This window comes from Bubalus kerabau, chromosome 10 (genome assembly GCF_029407905.1).
Source record: "Bubalus kerabau isolate K-KA32 ecotype Philippines breed swamp buffalo chromosome 10, PCC_UOA_SB_1v2, whole genome shotgun sequence".
Taxonomy (NCBI): Eukaryota; Metazoa; Chordata; class Mammalia; order Artiodactyla; family Bovidae; genus Bubalus; species Bubalus kerabau.
Window position 1 is genome coordinate 20,955,340 of NC_073633.1, and position 12,778 is coordinate 20,968,117.

The 12,778-nt window shown below is 43.2% G+C and overlaps 1 long non-coding RNA gene across 1 annotated transcript; it reads left to right on the plus strand.

Annotated features, from left to right (window-relative positions):
- Nucleotides 1-301: 301 nt before the first annotated feature.
- Nucleotides 302-12,304, plus strand: LOC129620406 (uncharacterized). The gene is made up of 3 exons (XR_008698521.1): nucleotides 302-363; nucleotides 11,030-11,103; nucleotides 11,384-12,304. It is a non-coding gene; the product is annotated as an uncharacterized LOC129620406 (long non-coding RNA).
- Nucleotides 12,305-12,778: the final 474 nt, after the last annotated feature.

The window sequence follows — 12,778 nt, forward strand, 5'->3', positions numbered from 1 at the left end:
CCCTGTTGCCCCAGGCTTTTAAAATTCTAGAAAGCCTTCATAAAAAAGCAAAACCCCAGGCCAGGAGCAATACACCCAGGTTCTAGTCCTGATTCTGCCACTGATAGCCATGGTATCTCCCTTGCCTATGTGAATTCTCAGTTTCCCATCTGTCCAATGATGGTGTTAGACTCAAGAATCCTTCCTGGTTGACAGTCTAAGATTTTGTGATTCTCCAGGAGGCGAGGTCCTGGCAGAGCTGGTGCCTGATCCAATCATGGCGTCAGTAGTTTTACTTCCCTCCTTGTCCTTCCCCACCCGTGCTCTTTCTGCTGTCTGGCTCCAGGTGCCAGAGCTCTCACTTGCCCAGGTTCCTCCAGAAGAGTAAGTAGCAGGACCAGCTAATATCTCAGCCAATCTCGGCCAATATCACAACACTGTGATCCACGGGCTTTAATGTGCTTTCCTTCCCGTGAGGAATGTCTTTGGAGAGATAAACATGGGGAGGGTAATGCTTGCCTCTATTAAGTCCATCAATAATAGGGAACACCAGGGCTTGAGATGGGGAAATGTATGGCTTCATTTCATATCACACCCAAGAGGGGGCTACTTATTCTATGCAGATGTAGGGTACCAATACTTAGGTTAGGCAGAGACAAGAGAGACCTGGGAGTCCGAGAGGGCGGAGCTCTAAGAGGTATCCTGCCTTGTGGAGCCTTTCCCAGTGGAGGAGGAGGAGCAGCATCAGCTGAGGTTGAGGCCTCTGTTTTATGGTCTGGCTTCCAGGAACCAGCAGTGTGGACCAAGTCTAGCTGCATCTTCTCCTAGATGCCCGTCAGCATGAGTCAGTTTCCTTAATATTATATCTAAGTCTATTCAGATTTTCTGTTTCCTTGTTATTCAGTCTTGGTAGATCATGTCAATTTTGTTGATCATTTTGAAGAACCAACTTTTGATTTTGTTAATTTTATCTATTGTTTTTCTCTTCTCTATGTTATCTCTGCTCTAGTCTTCATTATTTCTTTTCTTCTGCTAGCTTTGGGTTTAATTCTTCTTTTTCTAGCTCCTTTAGTTGTAAAGTTAGGATATTGATATCTTTTTTGTTTTCAATGTAAGTGTTTATAGTTATAAATTTCTTCCCTAACACTCCTTTTGCTATGTCCCACAAGTTTTGACATGCTGTATTTTTAAAATTTAATTTGCCTCTAAATAGTGTCTAATTTCCCTTGTGATTTTTCCTTTGATCCATTGGTTGTTTAGGAGGACGTCATTTAATTTCTGCAAACTTGTGGATTTTCCAGTTTTCCTTCTGTTATTTATTTTTAACTTCACCTCATTTTAAAGATACTTTGTGTAATGTCTATATTTCTGTCTATTGAGAAATCTGTGGCCCAACATATGATCTGTCCTGGAGAATGTCCCATGTGCACTTGAGAAGAATATGTATTCTATTTTTGGCTAAAGCACATTAAGATCTGGTGGGTTTATAATGTTGTTCAAGTTCCATTCCCTTACTTTTCTTCTGTCTGGTAGTTTTACCCATTCTTGAGAGGAAGTATTGATTGCTCCAATTATCATCATGGGAGTATTTATTTCTCCCTTCCATTTTGTCAATTTTTGCTTCACATATTTTGATGGCCTATTATTGAGTGCATAAATGTTTATAATTGTTATATCTTCTTGATATATTGAAACTTTTATTAATATAGCCATTCCCATTTTCTTCTGGTTTCTATTTGCATGATATATTTTTCTATACCTTTCACTTTTAATCCATTTGTATCTTTGGATATCGGAGAAGGCAATGGCACCCCACTCCAGTACTCTTGCCTGGAAAATCCCATGGACGGAGGAGCCTGGTAGGTTGCAGTCCATGGGGTCGCTAAGAGTCAGGCACGACTGAGCGACTTCACTCTCACTCTTCACTTTCATGCATTGGAGAAGGAAATGGCAACCCACTCCAGTGTTCTTGCCTGGAAAATCCCAGGGACAGAGGAGCCTGGCGGGCTGCCGTCTATGGGGTCGCAGAGAGTCAGACACGACTGAAGCAACTTAGCAGCAGCATCTTTGGATATAAAGTAGCTTTTGTATATTGTTGGGTCATGTTTTTTAAATCCATTCTGCCAGTTTCTGCATTTTCTTGTTGAGTTTAATCCATTTAATGATCTCACTAACAATGAGGCCTACTTCTGTCTTTTTGCTATCTTTTTCCTATATGTTTTATAGCTTTTTTGGTCCCCCATTTCCTTCATTACTATCTTGCTTTCTATTTAGTGGTTTGTTTTTTATAGTGAGATGTTTTAATTCCCTTCTCATTTCCTTTTGCATATACCTATTTTTTTTGTGGTCACTGTAGGGATTACATTAACATCCTCAATTTATAATATTCCAAATTGAAATGATACCAGCGTAACTTCAGTAACATACAAGAATTCTGGCCCTTTATAACTCCATCACCACTCTTTTGATTAGTTGATATTACAAAATTACATGTTTATACATTGTGTATCTAAAACCAAAGTAATAGTTGTTTTTTAGTGTATTGTGTGTGTGTGTGTTAGTCAGTCATGTCTGACTCTCTGCGACCCCATGGACTGTAGCCTGCCAGACTCCTCTGTCCATGGAATTCTCCAGACAAGAATACTGGAGTGGGTAGCCATCTCCCACTCCAGGGGATCTTCCTGACCCAGGGACTGAACCCAAGTCTCCTGCATTGCAGAGCTTTACTGTCTGAGCCACCAGGGAAGCCCCACTCTTTTTTAAGCACATTGGTCTCAAATTATATAGAAAGCATAATATGGAACTATGAACCAAAAGTTACAATATTAGCTTTTAGATTAATAATTTTAAAAATTTTAACCCCTTAAGTCATAGAGAAAATAAAAAGTGGTGTCAGAAACTTGTTACAATAATACTAGCTTTTAAAATTTTCCATATATTCACCTTTAGTGAGATCTTTATTTCTTCATGCAACTTAGAGATATTATCTAGTACTCTTTTACTTTAACTTGCAGGACTCCCTTGAACGTTTCTTGCAGGGAAGTTCTAGTAGTAACAGAATCTCTCAATTTTTGTTGATCTGGGAATGCTTTAATTTCTCCCTCGGTTTTGAAGGACAGTTTTGCTGGATATAGAATTCTTGGTTGATAGGGCTTTGTTTCATTTTCTTTTAGCACCTTGAATATATCAGTATAATATCTCTGGTCTCCAAAGTCTCTGATAAGAAATCTTCTAATAATCTTATAGGATCCTTTGTGAGGAATCACTTTCCATCTTATTGCTTTAAACTTCTCTGTATTGGAGAAGGAAATGGCAACCCACTCCAATGTTCTTGCCTGGAGAATCCCAGGGACAGAGGAGCCTGGTAGCCTGCCATCTATGGGGTCACACAGAGTCGGACACAACTGAAGTGACTTAGCAGCAGCAGTTTTTGTCTTGCAATAGTTTGATTACAATATGTGTTTGTATTGGTCTATTTGAATTCATCTTGCTTGGAGTTTATTAAGCTTCTTGAAATTATATTGATGTCTTTCATGTAACTTAAGATGTTTTGGACCACTTTTTCTTCAAATAATCCCTGCCCCTTTCTCTCTTCTCTTTTTGGGACTCTATAATGCATGGGTTGGTGTGCTCGATGATGTCCCATAGATCCCTTGGGCTCTGTTCACTTTTATTTCTGTTCCATAGACTCCATAGTTTCAATTACCCTCCTTTCAAGTTCACTGATTCTTTCTTCTGCCTGCTCAAATATGTCTTGAAAAACTTCCAGTGAATTTTTCAATTCAGTTAATGTCTTTTCAGCTCTGGAATTTGTTTCTGGTCTCTTTATTGATATATCCATTTTGTTCACACATTGTCTTCTGAACTTTCTCCGTGTCTTCCTTTGGTTCTTTGAGCATCTTTGATACAGTTGTTTTAAAGTCTTTGTCTAGTAAGCCTCTCTTTTGGTCTCAGTAGCATTTTCTGTTGGCTTATTTTTTCCTTTCAATGAGCCATACTCTTCTGTTTCTTTGCATGTCTTGTGATTTTTTGGGTTGAAAACTGGAAATTTAATCTAATAATGTGGTAACTGAGAATTAGAGCCCCCAATTAAGGTCTGTTTACTTTTTGTTATTGTTTTTATTGTTATAGGCTCTCTCTGTACTAAGTATTAGTCTGAGGTATAAATCTAAGGTCTTCTCAGGTCTTTTATGAGCCTATGCCTTTCCCTGAGTCTGTTCAGTGAAAGTCTGTTCTACTTTCCCCTGTAAATACAATGCTTTTGAATATCCTAGTCTTTAATGTCTGGTTATCAAAAAGCAAAGAGAGAGAGAGCGCAGAGGCATTGGTCCCTGTAATCCCCTAGACGCTGCTTCAGCTGGAGGTAGAGAGACTCGCAGCAGTGGCAGGGGCTGCAACAGCAACGTTAGCACACCTCTGCGTTTGCACCTCTATGAGCAGAAGCAGCCATCGGTTCAGATCCATGGTATATGAATCTTTTGTTTGTCTGGGACCGTCTTAAATTCCCCCTCATTTTTGGAGGACAGGTTTGCAGAATAGGACTCTTGATTGAGGACAGGGTCCTTATTGTCCTCTCACAAATGGTGTGCAAGCTACTCCTGGTACCTGTGTATAGCGGCTTGCCATGGGGGGTTGGGTGGGGATAGGTAGCCACTGCTGAGCTAAGAGCTGAAATTGCTCAAGATTAACTGCATTTTACCATCAGACCCTTCTCCTGGAATTTGCAAGCTTTCAAAAACCTCCAGAGCTCCAAAATAGTTACATTATACACTTTCTGCAATTGTTGTCTAAATGGGAAGATAAGACTCCTGGTACTTCCTACTCTGCCATTTCCCAGAATCCTCTTTGTAGCATATATTTTTAAAATATCAGATCATATAGGCTGTTTTTAACTTTTTTCATCTAATCAATAGTCAGCCATGTCTTCAGTTTTTGATGAGTGAGTGATTTTTCATTGTATGACTATACTGCCATTTCTTAACTAATCCCCTCTTACATTTCAGTGTATTTCCACTTTTTCATCACTGTAAACCACATTGCAATGTATGTATTTCATTGTTTATAGGCATATATATATATACATACACACATTTCACCACACATACATACTTTCTTAGATTAATACATATATTTGCTCACTTGCCAAGTATTTTATTAGGAAAGAAGAATGAGTGATATGGATGTACTCTTGGAAGATTAAGGGGGGCAGTAAGTACTATTGGGCTTCCCTGGTAGCTCAGCTGGTAAAGAATCTGCTTGTAATGCAGGGACCCTGGATCGATTCCTGGGTTGGGAAGATATGCTGGCGAAGGGTTAGACTACCCACTGCAGTATTCTTGGGCTTCCCTGGTGGTTCAGCTGGTAAAGAATCGGCTTGCAATTGGGGAGACCTGGGTTCGATCCCTGGGTTGGAAAGATCCCCTGAAGAAAGGAACACCTACCCACTCCGGTATTCTGGCCTGGAGAATTCCATGAACTGTATAGTCCACGGGGTTGCAAAGAGTCAGACACAACTGAGTGATTTTCACTTTCACTTTAAGTACACAAAGGAGATAGGGCTTTCCAGGTAGAGAAAAAAGCTTGAGCAAAGATCCTGAGAGTTGAAAGTGTATCTCATGTTCAGAGACTGTTGAGAACTATAAAAATGTCTATGTTCTTCTTTCTTTCAAAGCCCTTCCTGACCACTCCAGTCCAAAGGTGCAATACCCATCTTCTTGGATGTCCTGGGTCATGATGACCAGGGCTCCTCGTCAAGCAACTACCAACTCTCTCAGAATCCTGGACTACAGCTTTGGTGACTGCAATTCCTGTGTGACAGCCAGTTCCTCTAAAAATGTAGGCAGCCATAAAGGGCTGGGAAATATTTTAAGGACCTTCTCCTAAATCTTAAAATAGCACCCAGCTAGAAGGAAACATATTCCATATGTGTCTAATTCACTTGTGTAACAAAATACAAAGGTTGGAGGTCTCCCCTTCTCCTTTGTTTTTGATGTCCCGGAAACCCTTTGAGGCTTTTTATTGCCCTTGTAGACTTAACAATAAAAGAGTCTAAGAAGCAGAGTGTTGGTAGTTCAGAGTGAAAAACCAAAGAACCTAAAGAATGTAGTTAGATGTAGGTTGGGAATCTCAGAGTTTTGGAAGTGGTTCAGGCCAGGCTTCCAGGTTAGCGTTCAGAGAGGGGGCAAGTGGCAAAGCTGAGGTCATCTCTGAGCTGCAGTTTATAGGGCGCGTTGCCAGCCGCCGCCTGCCTTCCCCACGATGTCAGAAACTCCCTGTTATGACTTCAGGTGAAGACCAATAAAGGGAGACCGTGCCCTCCCCTCCCCTCATCAGCATGCGTTTCTGTACTTGGCAACACATGGAAACTATAAGGGGTGGTTCTCACTAGACCTATTTTGCCTCCAGGGCACATTTGGCAAAACATGGAGGTGTTTTTGTTTGTCCCAACTGGAGTGGGTGGTGCTGCTGGCGTCTACTAGGTAGGGGCCAGGGACACTGATTTACTTCCTACAATGCACAGGACAACCCCCACAACAAAGAACAATCATCCAAAAATATCCATAGTGCCGAGTTTGAGAAACCCTGGACTATGGGATAAATGTATCAGCTTGGAGCATCTCTAAAAACACTCATTTTACTCATTGGTAAATAATTTAAAACATTTGATATTAAAATAAGTACACCTATTAAGGTATAGTAAAGCAGGACAGGATTTTTTTCTTTCCCTAAAACCCTGGCTTCCCTCTACCCTCTCCACCCTCTTCCTGAGGCTTAAGACACATCACAACCCCTTGGGAGCCTAGCGGAGCTGGGATAAAGGAGAAGGTCATGTGTAATCTATCTCACAGCAGGCCTAAGAGCTCACTGGAGGACCGAGTCAGGCAAGAGGGAGAGCCCCGTGTGTGTGATGGAGAGCAGTGTGGGCTCAGAGGTGAGACTCAGGTGAGGGCTGCATGAAGGACAAGAGCAGGCTGGGTCCTGATGGGAGCACAGGGAGTGTCAGGAGGGAGAGGATGAGGGAATCTATCCCAGCAGGTGAGAGTAGAGTGGTACTTGAGACCACAGTTAAAAAGTAAATATCTGCACTGCTGAAAAGCTGAGAATTACTCCATAAATCAGCTGGAAAGTTGTGAGTATAATGGGGGCATGGGAACAGACAGAAAACATCCAGATTGAATAGGATGAGACCGGCTACTCAAGGAGTAAGCCTTCCTCCATCCCTGATCCCAGATGCCCTGGGTCCAGCCTGCCTGCCTGGGGACTTTGATGCCTTGGGCTGGTCTGGCTGATCAGGCTCCTCTCCCCACTCTCAGCCTCTCCCTGCCACTCTGCCATTCTTCTGGGTCCCCCTTGTTCAGTACCACTCTTATGCTCTACTCCCCTGCTCAAAAGCCACAAATGGCTCCCTATGGCTCCTGTTGTCACATCAAAATGCCTTGCTGTGGCTTCTTAATCCAATTACTAATTCAGTAAGTCTTTATTTTCAAATTATATATTGAAATTGAAACTATAACATGTGAACACAATCAAATAACCCAATAGTAAGGTGGTGCAGTTGGTAAAGAATTGGTCCAATGTAGGAGACACAGAGATGCAGGTTCGATCTCTGGGTTGGGAAGAACCCCTGGAGGAGGGCATGGCAACCCACTCCAGTATTCTTGCCTGGAAAATCCCATGGACAGAGGAGCTACAATACACGGGGTTGCAAAGTTGGACATGACATGAGCACACACGCATGCACCTACATGAAAGTGTAAATAATGAATGTTAACTCCCATTTAGGTCCTCAAATACCCTAAATACCCCAAGGACACCATAAATGTGCTATAAATATCAGATGATAAATGTACATGCTTTTTCTTACAAAAATAGGACATTGTAAACTTTTTTCTTCACCTTGACTTAATCACTTATAACTCTATCTTTGAGATGAATGTATTTTAGCACAGTCTTCCAGCAGATGAAGGCACCAGGGTTTATTTAATTAGACCCCTACCGAAAATGTGACTTCTAATCTTTTTCTAAGATAAGCAACACCACAATAAACACCCTTGCACACCCCCTTTTGCAGATGAGCAATGCACAATTACTTCTGAGAACTAATTCCTAGAAGCAGAGTGGCCGTATCAAAGGGCACGTGTGTTTTCAGTTCTGACAGATACTACAAACCACTCTGCAGGGTGGGCAGAACCCGCTTCCCTTCAGGCTAGTCATCCTGTGTTCTCAGCACACGTGATCTTCGCCAACCTGCTAAGTGAAAAATAGCGCTTGTTTTCTTTTGCATTTCTTTGATTATGATTGAAGCTGGGTATCTTTTCATCTGTTTAAAAGTCATCTGTGTTCCTTTTTCTGCAAAGTGGCTTTTTTTCAAGCTCTTTGACAATTCCTCTCTAAGGGTCTGGAGCAAATATTTATAGACATCCACTTATGTGGCAGAGAAGTCAGAGATGGCCCCTGCCCAGCCCTCCGTAATTAGCCTACTCCCTAACCCACTTAATCCCCCCTCTCCCCAAACCCTGGCTTCCATCCCATACTTTTGCCACCTCCCATACACGATCTGTCCTCACCATAGCCTCCCCTGCTAAGGCAAAAAGACGTATGTTTCCAGGAGGGATGAGTACCTCTGATTTTGTTTATAGAAGTTAGTAAAGTGGAAGAGTCAGTTGCTCAGTGGTGTCCGACTCTTTGCGACCCCACGGACTGAAGTCCACCAGGCTCCTCCGTCCATGGAATTCAGGCAAGAATTCCTGAAGAATTGCCATTCCCTTCTCCCAGAGATCTTCCCGACCCAAGGATTGAACCAGGGGCTCTTGTATTGCAGTCAGATTCTTTATCGTCTGAGTCACCAGGGAAGCCCTATTGTGTTCATATTATCCTTCAATTTCTAAAACAGCTAATTATAAGAAATAACACATATCCTTGTAAAACACATAAATAGTATAGGAAAGTATAAACATTAAAAATTTTAAATCCCATGTGATTCTAGTTATACTGAGGTAAACGTCTTTGGGTTACTTCCTTCAATATTGTGCTCTGCATGTATGTGTCTCTATAAAACTGAGATCATACTGTATCAATAGCTTGTTTTTGTCTTCTCCCACTTAATATTACGTTACTGGAAAATTTTTAGTTATTCAAAAACTTCATTTTTATTGGTCAAAAAACTTTCATATGAATGTTCTGAAACATATTTAACCAAGCCCCTGTTCATGGATTTGTTTTTCTTTACTCTTTCTCCCTCCCTCTCCTCCTCCCCCCACCTTCCTCTACCAAGGTCAAGAAAGACACAGAACAATGCAGGAACTATTCCAGACTAGGGAGACCCAACAAGCAAATGCATAGCCCTGATCCTGGATTGGATCATGGACCAGGAAGAAAAAAATTGCTCTAAAGGACATTAGAGGTACAATTGGCAAAATTTGGATGCAGGCTGCATATTAGAGCATTACACCTCTGTTGCATCGTGAGTTTGTTGATGTGGATGTATAAGAAAATATCATTGTTTCTAGAAAACACTTACTAAAGTAGTTAAGGGGAAAGAGAATAGTCACAGCAATAGACAGCGTGATGTGTATCAATAGAGATAAAGCAAAAGTGGTGACATGCTAAATTAGTCAATCTAGGTGAAAAGTACACATGACTCTGCGGTCCTATTCTTAAAATATGCACTTAGGTTTGAAAAATTAGGGGAAAAAATAGCGCTTCTTCCTGGAATCAATGCTGTAAGCTGTGGACGGGAAGGATAAACAGGTGACTCCCGCTTGTAGAGGGCCTGTGAGGCACTGGACACTGATGTCCACGTTTAGATTTCCACAAAGCCCCTGGGAAATGCTGCTGCTCATGTCCATTTTACAGATGAGGAAACTGAGGCGCAGAGCCCCTAAGGAACCAGCCTAGGGCACATGGCAGTTAGTGGCCGGGTAGGCTTTCAAGCCCACGGTTGCCTGACTACCCACCACTGAGCAGAGGGGCAGTGGAGGAAAGAAAGGGGTGGGGCTGAAAACTCTGACATCTGGTCCCAGGCTGGTTCCCATGGGCCCAGAGGGCAGAGACCCTGGCCACTGGAGGCCACTTTGGGAGGATGACCAGTGAGGGTAGAGAATGTTGGGAGGGGGCCAGGCTTCCCATGCCCGCAGCCAGAGGCACAGCCCCATTGCCACCCAGGCTTTTTCTGAATGGAGCCACCAGAAGGAAGTAAGAGGGCCAAGGTCTGAGCTGGCAGGAGCTCAGAGCTGCTGGCTCTTTGGGAAAAGGGCAAAAGCTGGCAGCAGCTGAGTCTGAATCCAAGTCCCAGCTGCCTTTAATGGGTGGAGCCTATTTTCTCTTACTGAGGTGTTAAGTAGTAAAATGGCATGATGGATAAGTGATATCACCCACCCTGTTGATGTGAAGTAATTTCATATTTCACCATCTTAATTCTTGGATCTAGTATTGCTGTTCCCATTTTTCAGAGGTGGGGACTAAGGCTCAGTAAAGCCTATGTAGCTTGCTTAATGTTGCACCACTCAGGAAAAGCCGAGTTGGGTTTTACTAGGTTTGGGTGGCCCTGGCCCAAGACCCCATCACGGGGAAAACACCTTTGGAAACCAGTATGTGTCTCCTCTTATTTGGCATTGGCGGGAGCTGGGCTCTGCAGGGAGAAGCAGAGACATTTCTGAGGCCCACTGCCAGGGAGCAGCCAGCCAGCCCCAGTGGCCAGGGCTCCGGACTCCTGGTCCTGGCCTTCCTCTGAGAAGAGTCAGGTGCCTTACAGAAGCTGGGCTGTTGGAGCAGGCGGGGTCACTGTGGGTCAAGCTGTGCATTGGATGAGTGTTTCTGATGGTGTACTCAGCCACTTCTGCTTTCTCAGCTCCTCCTGTGCCCTCTGCTCTCTCATCACAACCATACCCAAGCACACTCTTGCTGCACATTGCCTTCTGAATGATAAGGGCCGCATGCTGTGGTGACCAGTGGTTTGGTAACCATTGCCCCTAGTCATCTGGGAGAAGGATCTGCTAAAGAAGTTCACAGAATCAGCAAGTGTAACACTATGTAACATCCCTTTATTTAGCAGGCATCTTCAGGAAATTGTGAAGCCTTACTTCCAATGAATAACGCTCTAATGGTGGAACTTCAGGCACTATGGTAAGTTCCCGGGGAGAAATGTTGAGATGAAGTCACTTGAGAGGAGACTCACACTGTAGTTTGAAAAACCACAGTATCATAAAGCCTCAAGTCATCCAGTGTAATCCCCTTCCCAAACCTGAGGCCAGAATCTCCTTAAAGTATCCCCACCAGGGGTCATCTGGCTTGATTACCCCTAGTTCCACGGAGCTCACTACTTGATGAGGCAGACTATTCCATCCTGGGCAGCTGCTCAACAGCTTCGTTGTGTAACAGCTAACACGATCCATTTTTTTTCCAGGGCTCCAGCTGGTCTATCCGAGGGCGGCTGGTCAGGGTTGACTGTGTTCCAGCGGGAACAGGTGTGCATTTCTCCCTGTGACAGCATGGAATCGGTCATCCTCACACCCGAGGTCAGACATTTGTCACCTCCTCGTGGTGGCGGCAGCCAGCCTGCCTCATTTTTCCATGTCGGAAGAATCCAGTTATAGCAGGACCTTTTTGGGTTACGTGTCACACAGTCCTCTGACATCAGGTCATATTTAAGGGCTCGGCGCCGGGACTGTCCCTGCCACACCCCACCTGGCTGGCCTTGTTTCCCATTGGTTTCTTTGGGTAACATGGATCTCTGGGTCTCAGTTGAGTGTCATATGCTGTGAATGCTGGCAACAGAGGTCTGTGACCTGACCCCCTCCCCAGTGGCATACGGAACTATCTGGAAGGTATTATGCCAATGAAAGAGACGCCAAACCAACTGTGAATCAGGTAAGGTCACATAACCCAAATCAATAGCCATCTTTCCATGCTTCCTGATGTGTGCCATGCTCTATATTGGAACAAATAACACTAAATAAAATTGAATTCAGTGCATCAAGATTTGGTTTAGGCAGTGCATTATTGGATGGATGATGCAGTGTGTGAAGCAAGATGTCATTGGTAAATAATCAGGGGATACTTCCTGGGAGAAGTGGCCTTTGGGCAGGTTTTGAAGAATGATGAGAAGTAGTTACACAAGTTTAATGAGTTCAGCTGCTATAGGCCAAAGTAACAATGGCAATTTATTTCTCCCTCATGTAGCAGTAATAACTTAAGAGACCAGATTAAAATATAGTGGTTTCGTGGTTTTGAAGACCCAGGATCCATCTGTCTTATTGCTTTGCCCTTCTCTATCAGCAACTTTCATCATATGGCCCATTATAGTTGCTATAGCACCTGCCATCATATCATGAGTTCAGTTTATAGAAAGAGGAAAAGTGGAAGTTGAGGAAATGCCATCTCCATTAAGGAGAGGCATGATCTAGAACTTATATACACCACTTCCCCTCATATCTCATGGATAGAATCTTTTTCCATTGCCACACCCACCTCCAGCCTAGGGAACAGTCTTTAGTTATGTTCCCAAGGCCATGGGGAGAACAGATCCCACAGTCTTTGCCACAGGGAAGAGCCAAATTCAGGCAGCAGGAGATTGGTTATGAATTTGACCTGGGAGTGAGGAGAAGAGTCTATGAGGAACAATATTTCCCCAAATATGGAATGGTGGAACACTGGACCCTCATATTGACCTATGAGAAAAAAACAACCCTGTACCCCAGTAAGTCTGGAAATTGATGCACAGTTTATCGATTTCTATTTGGAGATCCACCATGCACATCAGTATATTGGTGGTTCTGATAAGTCCTGCTGAATAGAATTT